Source organism: Mirounga leonina, unplaced genomic scaffold (genome assembly GCF_011800145.1).
Source record: "Mirounga leonina isolate KUSES-001 unplaced genomic scaffold, KU_Mleo_1.0 Mir_115, whole genome shotgun sequence".
Classification (NCBI taxonomy): domain Eukaryota; kingdom Metazoa; phylum Chordata; class Mammalia; order Carnivora; family Phocidae; genus Mirounga; species Mirounga leonina.
In genome coordinates, this window is record NW_023270268.1 from 20,054,504 (window position 1) to 20,073,188 (window position 18,685).

General features: G+C 37.8%; 1 pseudogene; it reads left to right on the top strand.

Annotated features, from left to right (window-relative positions):
• The first annotated feature begins 9,228 nt into the window (after nucleotides 1-9,228).
• LOC117999276 lies at nucleotides 9,229-14,698 on the top strand (annotated as a pseudogene).
• The last annotated feature ends 3,987 nt before the right edge of the window (nucleotides 14,699-18,685 follow it).

Sequence of the window (18,685 nt, forward strand, 5' to 3'; positions counted from 1 at the left end):
CTGAGCTCTTCCTTCTCTCTCTTCTAAGGATATGACCACCTGGATAATGTCCACCTGAAATTATGATATCTTGAACTAGGTAATAGCTTTATAGTTTAGTTCCAGATTCATGACAATACCATAGCAGAGTTATGCCAATACTAAATAGAACTTGATCATCTTGAACTATTTCTTTGAATCTGTATTACAGATCTGAAATAATATGGCAAATTATTTATAGTAAGTAGTGGCCTTATCCCATACGGTAAATTATTTCCCATCTAACACTCAGTTTGTATACATATTTTGCTAAAACATGGCTCTTCTATTAAATCCCTGAATATCATTGTCTATAGTTCCAGAATTTGGGAAGTGGTCCTTGGCTGGAATGGGGGGAACAGGGCTATATGTGGAATGTATATAATATCCATCTCTTAATTTTTAAAAATAAGTCTCAAATGGGGCACCTGAGTAGCTCAGTCAGTTATGTGTCTGACTCTTGATTTTGGCTCAAGTTATATCAGGGTTGTGAGATTGAGCCCTACTTTAGGCTCCATGCTGAGTGTGGAGCCTGCCTGGGATTCTCTCTCTCCCTTTGCCCTCCCCCCATCCTCTCTCCCTCTCTCTAAAAATAAAAATAAGTCTCAAACAATATAATATAAAATGTCTTGATAAAAACTTACTGGATATCAGAGGTAATATATTATTACAAAGTTAAAAAAGAGTAATTGTGAGAGAGCTAGCGTTCAAAAAGTTGACACTAGCCCAACTCTTCTTTTGATTATGGGTCAAATCTTTAAATAAAATGGCATTTTCAACAAAACCAAAAGACAACCGACAGAATGGGAGAAGAGATTTGCAAATGACATATCAGATAAAGGGCTAGTATCCAAAATCTATAAAGAACTCATCAAACTCAACACCCAACGAACAAAGAATCCAATCAAGAAATGGGCAGAAGACATGAACAGACATTTTTCCAAAGAAGACATCCAAATGGCCAACAGACACATGAAAAAGTGCTCAACATTGCTCGGCATCAGGGAAATCCAAATCAAAACCTCAATGAGATACCACCTCACACCAGTCAAAATGGCTAAAATTAACAAGTCAGGAAACGACAGATGTTGGCGGGGATGCAGAGAATGGGGGAACCCTCCTACACTGTTGGTGGGAATGCAAGCTGGTGCAACCACTCTGGAAAACAGTATGGAGGTTCCTCGAAAAGTTGAAAATAGAGCTACCCTATGACCCAGCAATTGCACTACTGGGTATTTACCCCAAAGATACAAGTGTAGGGATCCAAAGGGGTACGTGCACCCCAATGTTTACAGCAGCAATGTCCACAATAGCCACACTGTGGAAAGAGCCAAGATGTCCATCAACAGATGAATGGATAAAGAAGATGTGGTATATACATACAATGGAATATTATGCAGCCATCAAAAAAACCCTGAAATCTTGCCATTTGCAACGATGTGGATGGAACTAGAGGGTTTACGCTAAGTGAATTAAGTCAATCAGCGAAAGACATGTATTATATGATTTCACTGATCTGAGGAATTCTTAATCTCAGGAAACAAACTGAGGGTTGCTGGAGTGGTGGGGAGTGGGAGGGATGGGGTAGCTGGGTGATAGACACTGGGGAGGGTATGTGCTATGGTGAGTGCTGTGAATTGTGTAAGACTGTTAAATCACAGACCTGTACCTCTGAAACAAATAATACATTATATGTTAAAAAAATTAAAAAGATAGTAGGAAGGGAAAAATGGAGGGAGGGAATCGGAGGGGGAGATGAACCATGGGAGACTATGGACTCTGAGAAACAAACTGAGGGTTCTAGAGGGGAGGGGTGTGGGGGGATGGGTTAGCCTGGTGATGGGTATTAAAGAGGGCACATATTGAATGGAGCACTGGGTGTTATACGCAAACAATGAATCATGGAACACTACATCAAAAACTAATGGTGTATGATGATTAACATAACATAATAAAACAAACAAACAAATAAATAAATAAAATGACATTTTTTAGTTGTAATTTCCCTCCCAGTAAATATGCTTATATAATCTGTGTTGATGTGACTTCCACACACTCTGTTTTCATAACCAATGTGTATATGTCTAAATGATACCAAAACAATTAGCTTGCCTTTTAAATGATTGAAAAGACCTTTGGCTCATAGAGATAAAATTGTGAAAAGGAAAAATATTCACATTTAATTATGTTATTTTTCCATGTTCTCTAAACATTGGTAATTGAAGATTTTGCCTAGGTTTTGTACATTATGAGAAGGATTGTATTTCTTGTGTATTCTCAAACTGCATTAATTAGTATTCCTCTTGACTGTATGTGTCCAAAAGCCCAACTTAAGCTGGCTTAGGCAAAAATGGGATTTATTGATCCAGGTAATTAAAGAATCAGCCATAGGGCTTGCCTCAGGCCAAGAGCTCAGGCAACTCTCAAGCTTCCTTTCCACCTCTCACTTACACTTTCTCTGCCTTGATCAAAATCTCGGATTTGCCCTTCCTGCCTGATGGCAAGATGGCTGGAGCAGTTCTAGCTTATATTCTCTTCTGTTCAAGATCAGGAAAGAGCACTTGCCTCTCTCTTGGGAGCCCAGTAGAAGTCTCTTTTCTCATTGCTTCTGGATCAATCACTGTGGCCAAGTCAAGCCTAACTGAAATGCAGCTAGGAGTAGAGTCAATAGCAGCTAAGTTCCACAAGATGTCTCCATGAATGGGATCTCGGGGCAGCCTTTTCTCAGAGTGTAATTGGAAATTTTTTCTTCTAAAGAATATGAGGAAATGAATGCAGAATAGTTAAACCCAGTGCATATCCATCATTACTACTTAAATCTATAGTTTACTTTTCAGAAAGCTGTTGCCAACAAACTTATAGCCTAAATCATGTGATATATTATATGCCCTAGGGGTCTGAAATGAAAATAAAGCAAGAAAAAATGTAAGAAATAAACTCTAACAGGAAAAGGAAGCTTCAAGAGAGAGGAAAAATATGCACAGAAGAAAGTCTCAAGAGCAAGTGTGAGTTATATGCAAAGCACTTTTAACTATTCATGAATGTTGAGTTTCCGTGAACCTTAAGAGATACTGTTTTATTAGGATGAGAAAGTTCCTTTCAATCTCACTGTGAGTTGATAATTTTGCAAACTGTCTTTTAATGTTGCAGGAAAGATGTGGAATACTCCAGTCAGTTTAGAAAGTGTTGATGGGTGGCAGCTTGTCAAGGTTACTCCTGTCAATTGGAAGAGTCATGTACACATGAGAATAATTACACATGAGTGCATTATTCTCAATGTTTGATTTTTGTCATGATTTTTAATAGCTTTTGTGTTTGTTCCAGGGTGGGGGGGGGATGGAAAATATGTATATATAGTAGATGACACTTTCCATTAACCTTGCCAGAATATAATCTTATAATCTACCTACAAGTAACAGAGCTGATAGGTTTCTTTCCCTAGCAAGTTTTCAGAATTTATACATCCAGCTCTTCTGGAAGTTACAAGGGTGATTGTAATGGGTGGATTAGAAAAGATAATTATAAACCTTATTCCAGAGTTCTGCATAAACTAGTTTATATAAATTTCATGTTCACACATTGAAGACTGCTTTCAAATAAAGCATCTGCTTATGAATAAACACATTACGGGTGGCATACCTTTGATGGGTTTAAGCATCTTTCTCCTCTTCCAATCTTGAAATGGTTTCTCTTGCCACAGATGGGTATGAAAGCATTGGCTGTCAGAAAATGGTGGTGGTAAAGGTATTACAGGTAAAGGATCTTGAGTGAAACTACCCACTGTGGTTGAGAAACACTGGGGGACAAATCATGTGGGCAATTGGAAAATTTTCCTTTGGGCACATCCACACTGTGCCAAGACCACCTGTGGTGCTTCAGGGAAGCATTTGGTGCCCACTTTAGTGTAAGGAAGAGAGGTGCATGTAGGGATAATGAAGCAATCAAGGCAGCATAGCAACAGTGGATTTAGAAGAATAAATTCTTCAGGGATCCACAAAGGAAATCAGAGTCTGGGGCCTTGTTGAGAGTAACTTCTATTACCAAATTTAGGAACAAGTTTGCAGACTCTGAGAGTAATTGTTGGCATGTATCTAGGACCTCAGTCCTGGAGGGATTAGAATTACATAGCCAGAGACTCAGAACAGGAGAGTAAAACAGAAATCCAGTAATTGGAAGAGGGTACAATTGGAAACTTAGTCTCAGAAATAAAGCAGAAGTAAGGGTCTGCTTCATGAATTATGATCTGTGGTCCAGCAGCTTCAGCATTACCTAGTTGCTTATTAGAAATGCAGTATCTTGGGACTCTCCAAGATTAACTGAATTACAGTCTGTACTTCTGTATTTTGACAAGGTCTTCAGGTGTTTCATGTGCTCATTAAGATTTGAGACATTCTAGGACCCAAGGCCAGGGCTAGAAGGCCCAAATTTTGGCCTTGGTGCTAGATCTTTAATTGGTAAACTTGAAGGGCACTCATGTCTGTAGAGCCCCCTCCTCATATGGACCCTGTCCCCAGTCCTTTTCTTCTATCTTTTCACTTAATCTTTACATCAACTTTGTGAGGTGAACATTTCCCTTATTTATTAAATCAAAGAATTGGTATTCAGAAGAGTTAAATAACTTACCTAAGATTAAACTACTTGTAAGTGATGGAAGGTGGACTTCTAAAAATCTTTCTTATTATGGAAATTTTCAAGGATGCACAAAAGTAGACCAATATTAAGAACCCTGTGTCCCCTCACTCAGAGCTTCAGTAAGTATCAACAATTTGCCACTTTTGTTTCATCTTCCCACATCCCAACTCATATACTTTCTTTCCTCTTACAATTGCCACTGCTTTTGTAGAACCTAAATTGAATGTGGGCCTGGTTGACTCCACAAAGATGATATCTACCATGCATTTGACCTTGCTAGTTACCTACTTGGAATTGCTATGATTGTTAAAAGGATTGCCTCAGATGCTGACAGGGAACAAAGCCCAGAGCCAGTATAAATGGAGCAAATGTGGGAGGGAAACAGAGAGAGGGAAGCTTCTGGAGCAAATGTGGGAGCAAAACAGGGGGAGGGAAGCTTTTGGAGCCTGAAAATCAGACCCAAAGACAGTTACTTAAAAGGGGTTCTATAGCCAAGGCATCCCTGTGTGAATAACACACTTCTTGCCTCCAGAAGTAGTTCATTTCTCAGTCTGTAAACATTTGTGAAAATCTACACTGACACTCAGTTCTTTAGAGGTCATTTGAAACTTACGGTCATGCATGGTGTTTCCTCTGTCTGGGATAGTTTGCACCCTGACATCTAATTAAGTCTCTCTCAAATCCCAGCATAAATCTTACTCACAACAGCTTTCCTTGACCACTGTTCCCCATGCCTTCTCACCATCATATACAAACATGGATTAAGTTGTATTTCATTCTGTGGACTCATCATACTTAGTAATTATCACAGCCTAGAATCTGAGCTCTGAGGGTTAGTGACTGGGTTTATCTTTTTTGTCACACAGTCTGCATGGCTTGTAGAAGACTGGCCCTCACAGGGATAGGACAGACAGAAGGTATGAGAACTTGGGGGTTCTTATTCTTTCCTTCATCCATCTATGAAAGAAAATTGTGGCATTGCTCATTTACTTTCTTCTTCTCCCTTGCTCTACACTGAGGGCTCTCCCATTGCCAGACCAGCTCTTTGGGATGTTTGTTATACAGATTTCTTAGACAAATTGTAAGCTCCACAGGGAAATAGAAGAAACTTCTATAGGTGATTTTGGAGGAGCTGTAGAATGTGAGGAAAACTAATAGTTACTACAACTTATTGCTTATGAAATGTCTAGCTCAATGTTAGATGCTCATGTGCTGTGTTATTTAATCCTCACATCAATTCTGTAAGGTAGGTATAATCACCATACAATAAGTTGACTGTATCATACTGATAAAATGGCAATATATTTTTGCTTCTGCCTGCCTCTTGACAAACCCTTATTGGCTAAAGCTTGATCTTTTAGTGAAGGAGACGTGAGGAAATAAGAGAAAAGGCTCTAGGAATAGAAATAGGAAAAGTAGATTTCTATTCAGATATTACAGTTAGGCTACACGGTCTCTACTTAGCCCTGTGCTGTGATCACAATATTGAATATAGAATGGTTTATCAGCCATTTACTGAGCTCCTGTATTGGGATAGAGGTTTGTATATAATTTAAGAAGCAATGGGGTAGAGCACAGTGAATGATTTATTTTCAACTCAATTCTGAGCAGGAACTGCTGTGGTTCTTTAATTCTTGAAATACCTTGGATACTTTTAAGCAGTTCTGATATTAGGTTGAACTTGACACTATGTGCATATTTACTGTGGCCGTGCCCATCCCCCAAACAAAAACAAAGCCACTATTGACTAAACTGGTGGTGAATCTTAGAATTGATAGCATCTTAGAGAGGGGAAAAAAGTACTTTTTAAGAACATTTTCTAACTTGATTTAATATACCCTTGCTATAGATATAGAATATGAAGAAGGCTCAGGTTAGAGGAGAATAGAGAGCCACGTCGCAGTCATTACTGGGCTTAGCAAATCAACCAGTTAACATTTGAACCTTTCCTTGGGACTCAGTAAGTTGTCAACAGTTAAGATCTGAGTTACAGAGTACAGAAATATCTTTGATTAACCAAATTTATCCTTTTAGTCATATAGTATAGGGGGTGCACAAGTTCTGTAGTAGAGAACTGGAAATTGACTTCAAAGCTATTTTTAAGGTCATTTTATATAATCACATGTATGATAAGCTGCCTCACAGTCTTTATTCCAAAGAGTAGATTGGTCATTTTGAACATAACTATTGCCATCTTCAAATTGTTTCTCACATATATATATACCATTATATATATTCTATATGATGGTGCCTGAATTTACTGGCTACTTCTTGTCAATTAGTCAAGATGATGATGCCTAGAGTTGGAAAACCATGTGAGTTGTCTTTGCTTTTTTATTGTGTTTTGTTTTCAGAATAAATTGTCACTATCTTTTTAAAATTCCCTTCATACAAAGTGCACCCTTTGGAATTATTGATCACAATAGTTACAAGCATTTGGAACTTATGTGAATGCTATAAGCATGTACTCAGTGCCACACTATGCTCCCACGTCAATTGCAAACATAGAGAACTGGTTTAGTACTATCAACTTGTCTCTTGTATGCTTACATTTTGTATACATGCGTGGATATAAATTTGTGCAGATTGTATATGTTCCTGCTGGTTCTGGTTAGTTCTGAAACTTCTGGAAATTCTGAATGAATGACTCTATGCAGAGCAGAGTTACCAAACTTCAGTGTAACTCAAGAGAGGTTCCATTTCATTTAGACTCAGGTCTTTTTTAGAGATGCTGGAGGAGAACCATCAGAGGGTAGAGAATTATCAAATGGATCCTTTTGACTTTGGAGTCTCTTACACCCAAATTGGCGGCACTCTCTACCCAGCCTTGACAATCTCTAAGGAATAGATTGGCATAAACCACCTGGTAGTACAGACATCTGGTAATTCTCATCCTAGGATATTCTTAGCAACCCAGCCTATCTTCTGATGTAATATACTTGACATTCTGTCTTAAATTTTAAGCAGAAAATGCTGTATGTTGTTTAATGATAGTGAGTCCTTGCTCAGTCTTTTGTACACAAGGCTAAAATTTCCCAACAAATCAGTTTCAGGGCACTATCTTCCTCTAGTGTATTTTTCAAATGTGGGTCATTTTTACTATTTGTCTCTAAACCATCTCCAAGTTTCCTTTTTATTCAAGTGCTGGTTCTCAGAACGGAATACAGTCTTCTTTATGGGAATGATTTTCCCCAGCAGGAGATATTAGTACTCACTTAGTTTGTCTGTGTGGAAGAGGCCTGGGTTTGGAGTTACATAATATGGTTTCCAGGGCTAGTCCCCCACTGATTTGCTTGGCCTTGAGTAAGTCCCTTAATAATTTCTTTTGGAAGCAGTTTCCTTGATGACAAATGGGAATGGTTATTTCCCCCATGACTACTTGATAGAGATGGTATAAGGATACAATTAGGTGGAAGTTATGAAAGTGCTTCATAAAAAGTTAAAATGCCTGCACAGGTGCGAGCTATTATTACTGAAAAGAAGTTTGAAAAACTCAGATCCTTCACCCAACCTTCATTTCTCCAGGGATAAGGATGCATTTTTAGATTATATGTGTACTTTATTTCATAGGAACTTTTTAATCATCACATTAAAGGGTTTCATTAGGACTGTCACTATTAATTTTATAACAGTATGCTGTACCAGATCAACCCTTAAAATTTTGATTGCCCCCTTTTGACTAAAGACTGCTGGAGGAGTTTACAGTCTGTTCTTCCATATTTGTAAAGCACATACCAAAGCATGTCAGGAAGTCACACACTTCATTAAAAGACTTCTACCAGGTCTAATGCATGCTTATTATTTCATTAGTGGAAGAAATTATGTGTGATGCACAACCTACGTCTAGATCATCAAGTCAAATGTATGGAAGTTTGTGCTAATTGAATTCTAAGATCTTTTATAGCACAAAATTTTTAGCAAATAACTTGGGCCCATTGAAGTTTGAAGGTGTTATTATTTTATATAAAATCCATATAATTTTAAACTATTTTCTTATGAAGAGCTGACAATTTCTAGCACCTACTATTTTGGACAAAGGTTACAATATTACACAACTTTATTTTGGGGGATTCATTTTAAATTCCATTTAGCCATGCAGACAATTAGAGGGTTTTTTAAAAAATAAATATGACAGGTGGATTTCTGAAGTATAAAGCAACATGCAAGCTTATATATTTTCATAAAAGCACTTTTAGGGAAGCGTTCTATAATGTGAAGTTGAGAGCTCAAATTAGATATAATGAAAAGATGAGGTTTTATAAGAGTTATGTAATTCACATAACAAATATTTACATAAAAGTAAGTACAAAATTGCAAACATATTTGTTCTATCCTCTGAATCATCAAGTTCAGAAAATTTCTTACTGGAATAATTATAAGATAAAATTCCCAATTCTGAATGTTAATAAGGAAACACATATAGGCGCAATATGAGAAATGTAATTCTTCCTTCTGAGAAGCCATGAAGGAATAACATAGCTGCCCCTTGGGGATTGTCACAGCATCCCTAGAACTCCTAGAAACAGAACTAAAACTGCCTCCCCTCACTGGCATCGAGTTTTCTCTTCACACTTAGAGATGCTTATGACTGGACCACAGGTTAGTGAACTATTCTTAAATGTCCCTACCCTACAGTCCTCAAAAAGGCAGTAATATTTTAAGGTGCCTTAAGGAATATGTCCTTTTAATAACTAGTATTTATGCCATCCTAAATTCCATCAATCTAGCTTATGTGTGAGATGATTACGTCCTCTCTTTAAGCTCATAATAGAAATTTTATTCCATCTGTTCAAGTGAGAGAAAGGTAATGTGTTTTGTTTTGTTTGAGCTGGTATTATTGTAATTGAATTATTTTTTTCTAGAATCTTTTTTCTTTATTCAAGCCCTTTTGTTTGCTTTCTTGCCTTTTCTTAAATATCCAATTGATGTATAATCAACATACAGATTCACCCTAGTGTACATTTCAACGAGTTGTCTTTCTTCCTTTGATTTTATGCACCACTGCCAGCCATGCCTGTACCTGAGGAACCTGGAACCAAACACACACCCAGTATTTTTGTCTCTTCCCACAATGCAGCCCCAGCAAAGGGCCTTGACTAATTTGTTCTGACTAGTTCTTGTCCATCACCAAATATTTTAAGCTGAATTTAACAGAATTGGTATGGTGAAGACATGTGTCTTTAGCTAAATAAACGATTATCAGAGGATGAAGAGGAGGGATGCTCTTTATTCCTTGCCATTTATGGAAATGGGTTCTTTATCTCATCACATGTTCTGCTTCAAAACTATTCAGAGTTGAGCACTCTGGAGATAGGCTTTGATCTTTGCTATCCTCATCTTTTACTGAAGACTTTCAACTTTAAAACATTTGATGCTCAGACCATCACCAAGTTCACATTATATGCTTTAAAATTAATCATTTAAAATTAATTATTAAGCCTCTATATCAGCCAGGATTCATTACCTTGTGTTGTGATCACAACCCCAAAATCTCAGTGGCCAAACACCAAATACAGCTTACTTCTCAAGCTTGTTATATGTCTGTTGATAGATTTCTGTTCATTGTTAACATGCAGGGACCAAGGATGACAGAATTTCCGTTTCACATGTGTCTTCGTAATTACCATAAGGGGGTAAAGGGAACAAGACAATCCTGTGCTTGCTTCTACAGCTTCTCAGAAGTGACATATATTACTTTCACTTATATTTCATTGACCAAACAAGTCCCGTGGCCATGCCTAACTTCAAAGGCTTCAAGAAAATACGATCCCTCTCTCTGTCTGGAAAGAAAATGTATGAAGAGCCCTCTTAGGAAGCATGATAAAAACAAAGAATTAAGCAAAAATATACAGTTGGGTCATCAGCTTAAAATATTAGCCACACATAATGATACATGTTAATTGGAGAACTCTGATATTCTTAAAAAAAAATAGAATCAAAACTACAGCCTCACTCTGGAAAAGAAATACAACTTTTAAGTTACATGTCTTATAGTGATTTTTTTCCCGTGTTTTTTTCTTGTTAGATATGTGTTTCTGGCCCTGTCCATGTTTCCTTTCAATTATATGATGACAAAGCTACTTGTACTCTAAGTTTTAGTCCATTATGGGGTATGTTACACAGCTGTTACTCGACTGGGATGGTGACAGACTATTATTAGCTTCCATAACATATCTTTATTTTCTGATGGACTTGCCAGCAGCAGTGAGCCAGTAATAGCAACTGCAGGGGTAAGAACTGTGGAGGTCCATCTGGAAGTAGATCACAGACACACACAGTCACGAGACGGCATCTGGGCTGCAGAGAAAAAAGAAACTCTGGGTTAGTTTACCAGGGAGGGTGGGAAAGAGAGTCATACAGGAAGCACTATTATCTATGAAATCCCATGTTATTTTAAAATATTGTATAAGCAAAGGCTGGTATTTACAAAAACACTTTTCTCTCTGAAAATCTCACAGGGCAGGTGTACACCCCATGACATCCTGGAACCTAACCTTGGGTTTAGGGAAAAGGAACTTTGGCAAGGGCATTCATCTTACTCCTTTTTCTTTTACTGAAAGTGACAGGGCAACTTTTTACTGAAAGTTACAGGACATTCTGTAGTGAAGGAGCCACTTTCAGAGTCTTATCTTAGAGACTTCTTTAAAGAATCACTGTCATCCCAGAGGAGATGAGAAGACTATCAATGTCTAATCCTCTTGTCTCTACAGTGAACAAACTTCAGCTGTTTATCAGGACGATACTCTCCAGTCAAATCCATTATAGTCTTTGAGTCTTTACTGACTCAATTCGGGAAACATTTCTTGCATAACAGAGTTTTGATACCTTAATTTGTTTTATGAGTTTTTAGATATTTATTAGGAAGTTCTCATTTTACTGATTAAGAAATCTGAGACCCAGATTTTGGGCTACCATGCGTGTCTTCTTTTAGGAATTCAGTGTCTCTACTGCTAGGTGTTGCTGCAGTGAATACAGACCTGTTCTCAGGAACTGTGTATCTATGAGAGGAGGAAATGACAGGTGGACAAACAATTAAAAGTGCAGAATACTTTGCATGCAGAAGGCAATACTATATACCATGTATTTAGTTCTTAATATATCTAGGCATTACTTTTAGATCCAATTTAAAAAGTTTCCTTTACTCCCCCCAAAACCCACAACTGGTTGATAGAAGCTAAGCTTTAGAGATGCCAAATAACTTGCCAAATTTATTAGTTCGCAGCTAATAAATAGTGGGCCAAGGATTGGATCTTAGGTTTGACTCCAAATTCAGGTGCTTAGCTACTTTACTAAGCTGCCTTAATAAAGATTTTGATAGGGAAAAAGAAATATGAGGTAGGTAGAAATAAGAGCTGCAAGGTGCTATGGGTTCAGAGGAGAGATGGGTTCCTGCAATCTACAACATTGTCTTTAAGCCTTTTTGTCCTCTTCTTACCCTGACTCTGGTCTGAATTGTCTTATATCCTGCATTGTTTATTAATTTATTATTTCTACTGATTAGAGTTTTTCTCTGCTGCTTTCCATTCTTCCTCCCTCTGACTTGAATGTAAGCTCCATGCAGGCAGAGATGTTTGTTTTATTCATGGTGAATACCAAATGTCTAAAATAATACCTGGCACATAGTAAGAGTTCCACAAATATTTGTCAAGTTTAATATCTTAATAACCTTACTTGGGAGAAATACCGCCTAGAAGGCATAACAGAATTTCCAAGTGGTCATGAGATTTTTAGTTTCAAAAATGGAGACAAAAGTATAAAAAGTATGAGGATTCTGCCCAAAGCAAATAATCTTCAAAATCTGGGTGTGACCAGGAATGTATTAGAAATGTATATATTACCTGCTGCTGGTGGTTGAGATAGCTGACAATAGTATCCTTATGTGATGTGAAAGAACAGCTGTCCAGTTTATATTTTCTTTTATATAATTTAGATTTTGAATAACATTTTCTTTTTTTAGAGAGAGCTAAAAGGCAACTTGAGGAGTTTTTCCTTTGCTCTTGTCCTCCCAAATCTGTCTTTTGAGCCATTTAGATCTGTTGACACATAATTTCCTCTGCCTTTACTTACCATTAATGCAGAGTCCCCTTCTTGGTTTTCATTGCTGGTAACTAGATTCTGTTGGTGAACTTTCTTTGCTGAATGAGTTCAGGCAAGTTGTTGTGACTTCCCACCTGGGTTTCTGTGCAGATCTGCAAAGAAACCAGGGATTGGCCATAATTCTTGGTTAGGTTTCAGAACCAAAGATGGCAATGGAATTGTGAAAGACACCATCTGTTTGAGTATAGAAATTACTTAGCTCTACTAGTAACAAGTGAAATCTGAAATGTTTTCCATTTGTGTTGGAAATGAAAGTGTTGGAAGCCTTCTGAGATTTGTGGAGGTGATGCTGAACTCAGGGACTCAGTCAAAAGCCTCTAGTGCTTCCCATCCTTTATTTCTCATCTGTTTGGTTAAGGGATTAGAAATGAGGTCCAGGTGGTTATGTTTTTTGCTTAGATTTTGAGGCATTGATACTTTGAGCTGTTGAGAACAGAAATAATTTTCTGAAGGATGACAGTTGAAGACAGACTAGACATTCCGCAGTCAGATCACAATATTCAAGCAGCTAGACATGAAGCAGCTACCTAAACACAGGACCAAAATTGGGTGAACGTTTAGGAACCAACTATCAACAAGATTGAGTTGGGAAGACAATTTGGACCAGGGGAAGAATAGTTAACTGTGGAATTCTGAGGCAAAGGCAAAATGCACTTTTGTGTGTTTCCTGTATAACCTTGTATGTGCACATCTGGTCCATATAAATTGACTTAAACAGAATAAAATGTATCTTGACAAGCAGAAAAAAAATTAATGTCCTCCTCACTGAGATGACAGCCAACACAGACATTTTTCTTGCCACCTCCCCTGGAAAAGTTCTAGGATGTTCTATTTTAATAGAACCCAAACCTTTATTATTCATCCTTTCTCTATTTCCTTTCACTACGAAGCATAAAGATTCCATTAGTAGGCTTATGAGTTCAGACATGAAGGAAAAGAGAGCTCTGCTCCTTTATATCAAAGTTATGTATCTTGGTATTAGTAATTTTTAGACTAAACTCCAAGAAATCTGCTAATGGGATTTTCCCAAGATTATATGGGCAATAAACACCTTAACAGAACCTAAAGAGTCTTCGCAAAAAATTAGGTGTTTGTACATAATGCTGTACTTTTAGAATAGGCCCTATTTATTGCCTCTCAGTGGATATTAAGCAGTATAAACTAGAAGTAGCATACACTGACACCTGGACACCACTGGACCCCAGAGAGCATAAAGCAGGACTTCCTGAGGAAGCTGAGTCCTTCTTTGCTGGATTATTGTCTGTGGTGTTATAGTAGGTTCCTCCTGCTTCTCATCTTAAGTCACTGACACAGAGGAGAGGAGAGTTGATACAGGAGTCAAATTCACATTGCTAATGCCCGCTGTACTGTCTTTGCTTTTAGTACTAAGCTCCACATTTAGTGAAGTGTGTCTACAGCCAAGGACAGCCATAGGCTTCCTCTCGACTGCCAGATCAATTGATTTGCAGTCTGAGAGCATTTAGGCTCAGGGGATTGTGCTGTGATGGATTAGCAATTTGCCAAGGGTGTGGATGGGAAAGTGAGTTTCAGTAGCCCCTTAAAACTAATATCTAAAGTTAAAGGACAGAGCTCACAGTGCCACTCACGGGTCACAGACTCTGTTCCACTCCACTCGGCTCCACCTTGGCAAAAGTGTTCAGCCATACAGAGACTGAGCGGTGCATTGAGTCTCTGCTGTCTCCTGGAAGTATGCTGGGTAGAAAGTTAACAGCTATAGACCCTTCAAGAGCAAGTTCTTCACCTTCATGAATACAGACCTGGTTGCCTTCACAAAGAACCAGAAGGATCCCAGTGTCCTTGACGGCATGATGAAGAAACTGGACCTTAAGTCTGATGGGCAGATGGATTTGAAGAATTTCTTAATCTTATTGGTGGCATAGCCATAGCCTACCATGACTCCTTCATGATATCTGTCCATTTCCAGAAGTAAAACTGAGGAGCTCTTGGGCCTGGCCTCCAGACCACCCACCCCGTTTCCTTCCAGCCTTCCAATTATCTGTTCCTCACAGAGCAAACACCCCTTCTGGTAGGAATAAAGCAGTAGCATTGTTAGAAGTGCATGCACACACAAATAAAATAACTTTTAAAAAATAATAAAGGACAGGGGCACCTGGGTGGCTCAGTCGTTAGGCATCTGCCTTCAGCTTGGGTCATGATCCCAGGGTCCTGGGATTGAGCCCTGCATCGGGCTCCCTGCTCGGCAGGAAGCCTGCTTCTCCCTCTCCCACTCCCCCTGCCCGTGTTCCCTCTTTTGCTGTGTCTCTCTCTGTCAAATAAATAAATAAAATCTTAAAAAGAAAATAAAATAAAGGACAGTTGCAAAGCACTCCCCCTGAATCTTGAGAGTTTAGGACCTCTCTTTAATTAAGTTGCAGAACATTTCTTAGAAAGAAAAGAAAATGCAGAATTATAAATTTCTTAGCTATGATACTGAACAAAGTTTCAATCACTGATCTTTGACACTTTTATTCTATTCAGCATTTAAAGTGGTTTTTAAAAAAACATCCTTATCACTTGTGTTGTGGAGAGTCCAGTAAGTTTGCTCTCTATTTTAGAGGAAGCATTTTCTTTTGTTTAGCGAAACTTACTTCCTTTGAGTATCAAAGGGGTGCACACTCATTTCTAATGCAAGAATACTTGATAAATAAATCTGTCTTAGCCTTATCCTTTCTCTTCAGAATCAGAAATATATCACACTGCCTCTTGGCCTCACCAGACCAAAGCCTTGGCAGGGGTTAGGGCCACAGTGACAACTAGACTTGCTATATCAACAGAAGTATGGGAGTGGCTCCTGGATCCTATTCCAGAATGGTATCTTTTAGCTCTCAGATCCTCATTCTCTACATTTTAGATTGTTGACCCAAATAATGGATCAGCAAACTATACCCTATGAGCTATATCCTGACCACTGCCTTTTTTTTTTTTTTTTTTTTTTGTATGGCCAAGACCTAAGAATGACTTCTACACTTTGATGGAGGGCACACTAAATTTGGATGCAAAGGAAGTTATATTTCTTGTTGGTCCATAAAGCCTAAAATATTTACCATCTGGCCCTTGATAGGAAAAAAAATGTAGACTCCTCATTTAAATGCATACAAAATTAAATAATAATACATTTAAGTAACTTTGAAACACACCTAATTACTGTTTTTATTCCCACATATGCTGGCTCGTGAGATACTCTGAATGTGAAAGTTTTGTTTTGTTTTTATAAATTAAGTCAAAGAATTTCACAATCAAAATCAGGCTGGATAATTAATTGGCAGAGTAGATCTAAGAACTGTACACACAAGAAAGTCATTTTGTATTGGATTATGTATGAGAGATTAATCCATCAATACAAATGACACAGTTCAGAAAATTTAAGATTCAGGCTGGGAGGGGCTGTTCTTGAAGTCCACTGAAGGGCTTTGAACTACTGGAATATATTGCACACTAGGGGGCAATCTTTCTAGCCCACTTTTCAAACATTAAAGTACACCCTGAATCCCTGGAAATTGCTAAAGTGTTGATTCTGATGTGGCAGGTCAGGGGCTCAGCCTGACATTCTGCATGTCTAGCAGGGGGTCTGAGGCTGCTGCTATGGGGTTCAGGAGTTGAGAAGAAAGACTCTGGTCCTTTCCATTGGCCTGCACCACTTTTCCCTTAAGCTGTGATGAAGCCTGACTACAGAGGTAGTGCTTTGACCTTGAGTCAAAATCATAAAACCCACAAACACCTGGACCAAGTTTCTGTTTTACTAAAACCTTTTATAGCTCTGGCATTCCATCAGTCAGAGGTTGGTATGGAAATTATAAAGAACAATTGCCTCAAACCGTGTATGTTTACCTCGCAGCCGAAGTGACAGTCTGATGGCTGTGCCTGTGAAATACAAATCCCATATATTAATTAGTACATGTAAACAGACAAGTGCTGATGGAGAAAAAAAGGCAATCCATAATAACCATAGATAACTCACGTATCATAAGGTAAGCTAATTGGTATTGGGGTTATACAAATGTTCAGCCCATCTGTGCCTTGTAAGTACTTCAGTACACCACCTTCCCATCATGGCATATTATGCAAAATCATAAAGCTTTGAGCTTTAATATTATTCTGGTTTCTGAATCATACATTATCAGTAATAAAAGTGCTTGTAAATAAACTAGCAGATCAAATTAACTTCTTTTTCTTGAGAATTGAGTCTTTTGGCATACTTGCTTCTGATACTACTTTTGCATGTTTAGATTTATTCATACAGAGGGTCTTCCTCTTTTTCTCCTCCCCCCTTTCTTTCCTCCTTCCTTTCTTGCTGTTTGCTTGATTCCTTCTACTTTTTCTCTTTTGTTTTCTTGGAAGGAGATTTTTGGAAGAGATTTTCTGGTATTTAAGGCAGAAAGACTTTGCTATATCTTATATTTATGTAATTCATGATGACAGAGGAAAAAAAATTCAGTCTTCTTCAGTCTTTTTTTTTTTTTTTTAGATCCACAGTCACATAAAGAAATGATTTGTGGAACTGAGAAGAATATGTCTATAACGCAAACCAAGAAAAAAGAATTTGATGTTATTTAATGAAGCAGGTGGCACATCTTTTTCAAAATCCCATTTTAGCTGGGCAGTGATTTGCAATGAGAGCTGACATGTTCATTTTTGCCAGGCTAACAAACCCAAGGCCTATTGAAAGTCAGGGTAGGAAAAAAAAAAAAGAAAGAAAGAAAAGGAAAATCTTCTGTAATAGGCCTGAGTTTTTGTTGCAGAATTTTTGTTGCTTTCCCTTTAGAAAGTTAATTCTTTGCTCTATTTGTTACTACAGGCTTGTTAGTATAATAAGATCAACCAAACAGAAGCTTTGCAGTTACTTGTAAGAATCACCCCACGAACTAACGGTAAATGGTTATTAATGTGGGAGTGGAAAAGTTTGAGGCACTCTTCTTTCTGTAGTTATTCTGTATGGCTTTTTTTTTTCGACCAAAAAATATAATAGGTTGGAGTAATCTGTGCTCAAGATTTCTGGGTTAAGCTGTAAAATATTTAGCTGTCATAAAATGATGAACATGTTTGGTCTATTAATTATAAGTGTCCCATCACATGGTCCCTCTACTTTGATTAAATCATGTGACTAATCAAGGTGAAACAGGAGATAACTGACCTTTAAAAGTAGTTTCACATTAAATCTATCTGGGCTATAATTCTTTCTCATTTTAACAGAACAGATTGCAGTACTTATGAATATTTTAGAGTTCTACTTAGACTTTTCTCCCTTTAGTGATAGAAAGAGCTATCCTGAGTTGAATTAATTTTTTTTCTTGGTAACAAGCATGGTCCATGCATCTAGGTAGAGGCAATTCACACAATAACTAATCCTACCTAATGCACCTGTAGGTAGGAACTGTTTAGAGCATTAGATGCATCAAGAGTGACTGAGTAATAAGGATTGTATCTGATTTGGGGCTGAGATGCTAAGACCCTTGTCTCATAGGACAGTTGCTTCGAATGGCACTTGAGGGCAAGTCTGATGGTGAAGTACTATTCTGATTTCTAGAAGAATTATGTAATTCTGGGGGGGGGGGAACCCTGCTTCATATCCATATTTTAGAAAAATCAAACAATACTCTAGACCCTTATTATGTTCTTTTATACTGCATTTTTAAAAATTAAATGCTAGAAAGTAACACAGGAGTGTTAGCTTCAGTTTACCTTGTAGAATGTCGCTGAAGCAAATAAACATGTGCTACCAAAATGAGCCAGTAAAGCAGTTCTAAAAGTATTCTTCTTGGGGGACAGTTATCATGGGGTTTGGATAGGTCAGCATGTTTTCTCTTAATTATTTATTTTATTTATCTTTGTGGCTCCTAAGAAGGAGGAACAGAAAACTCAGATGGACAAATGGATCTTTTCTCATGATGAATTCTAATTTGGTCTGGAGTGTAGGAGA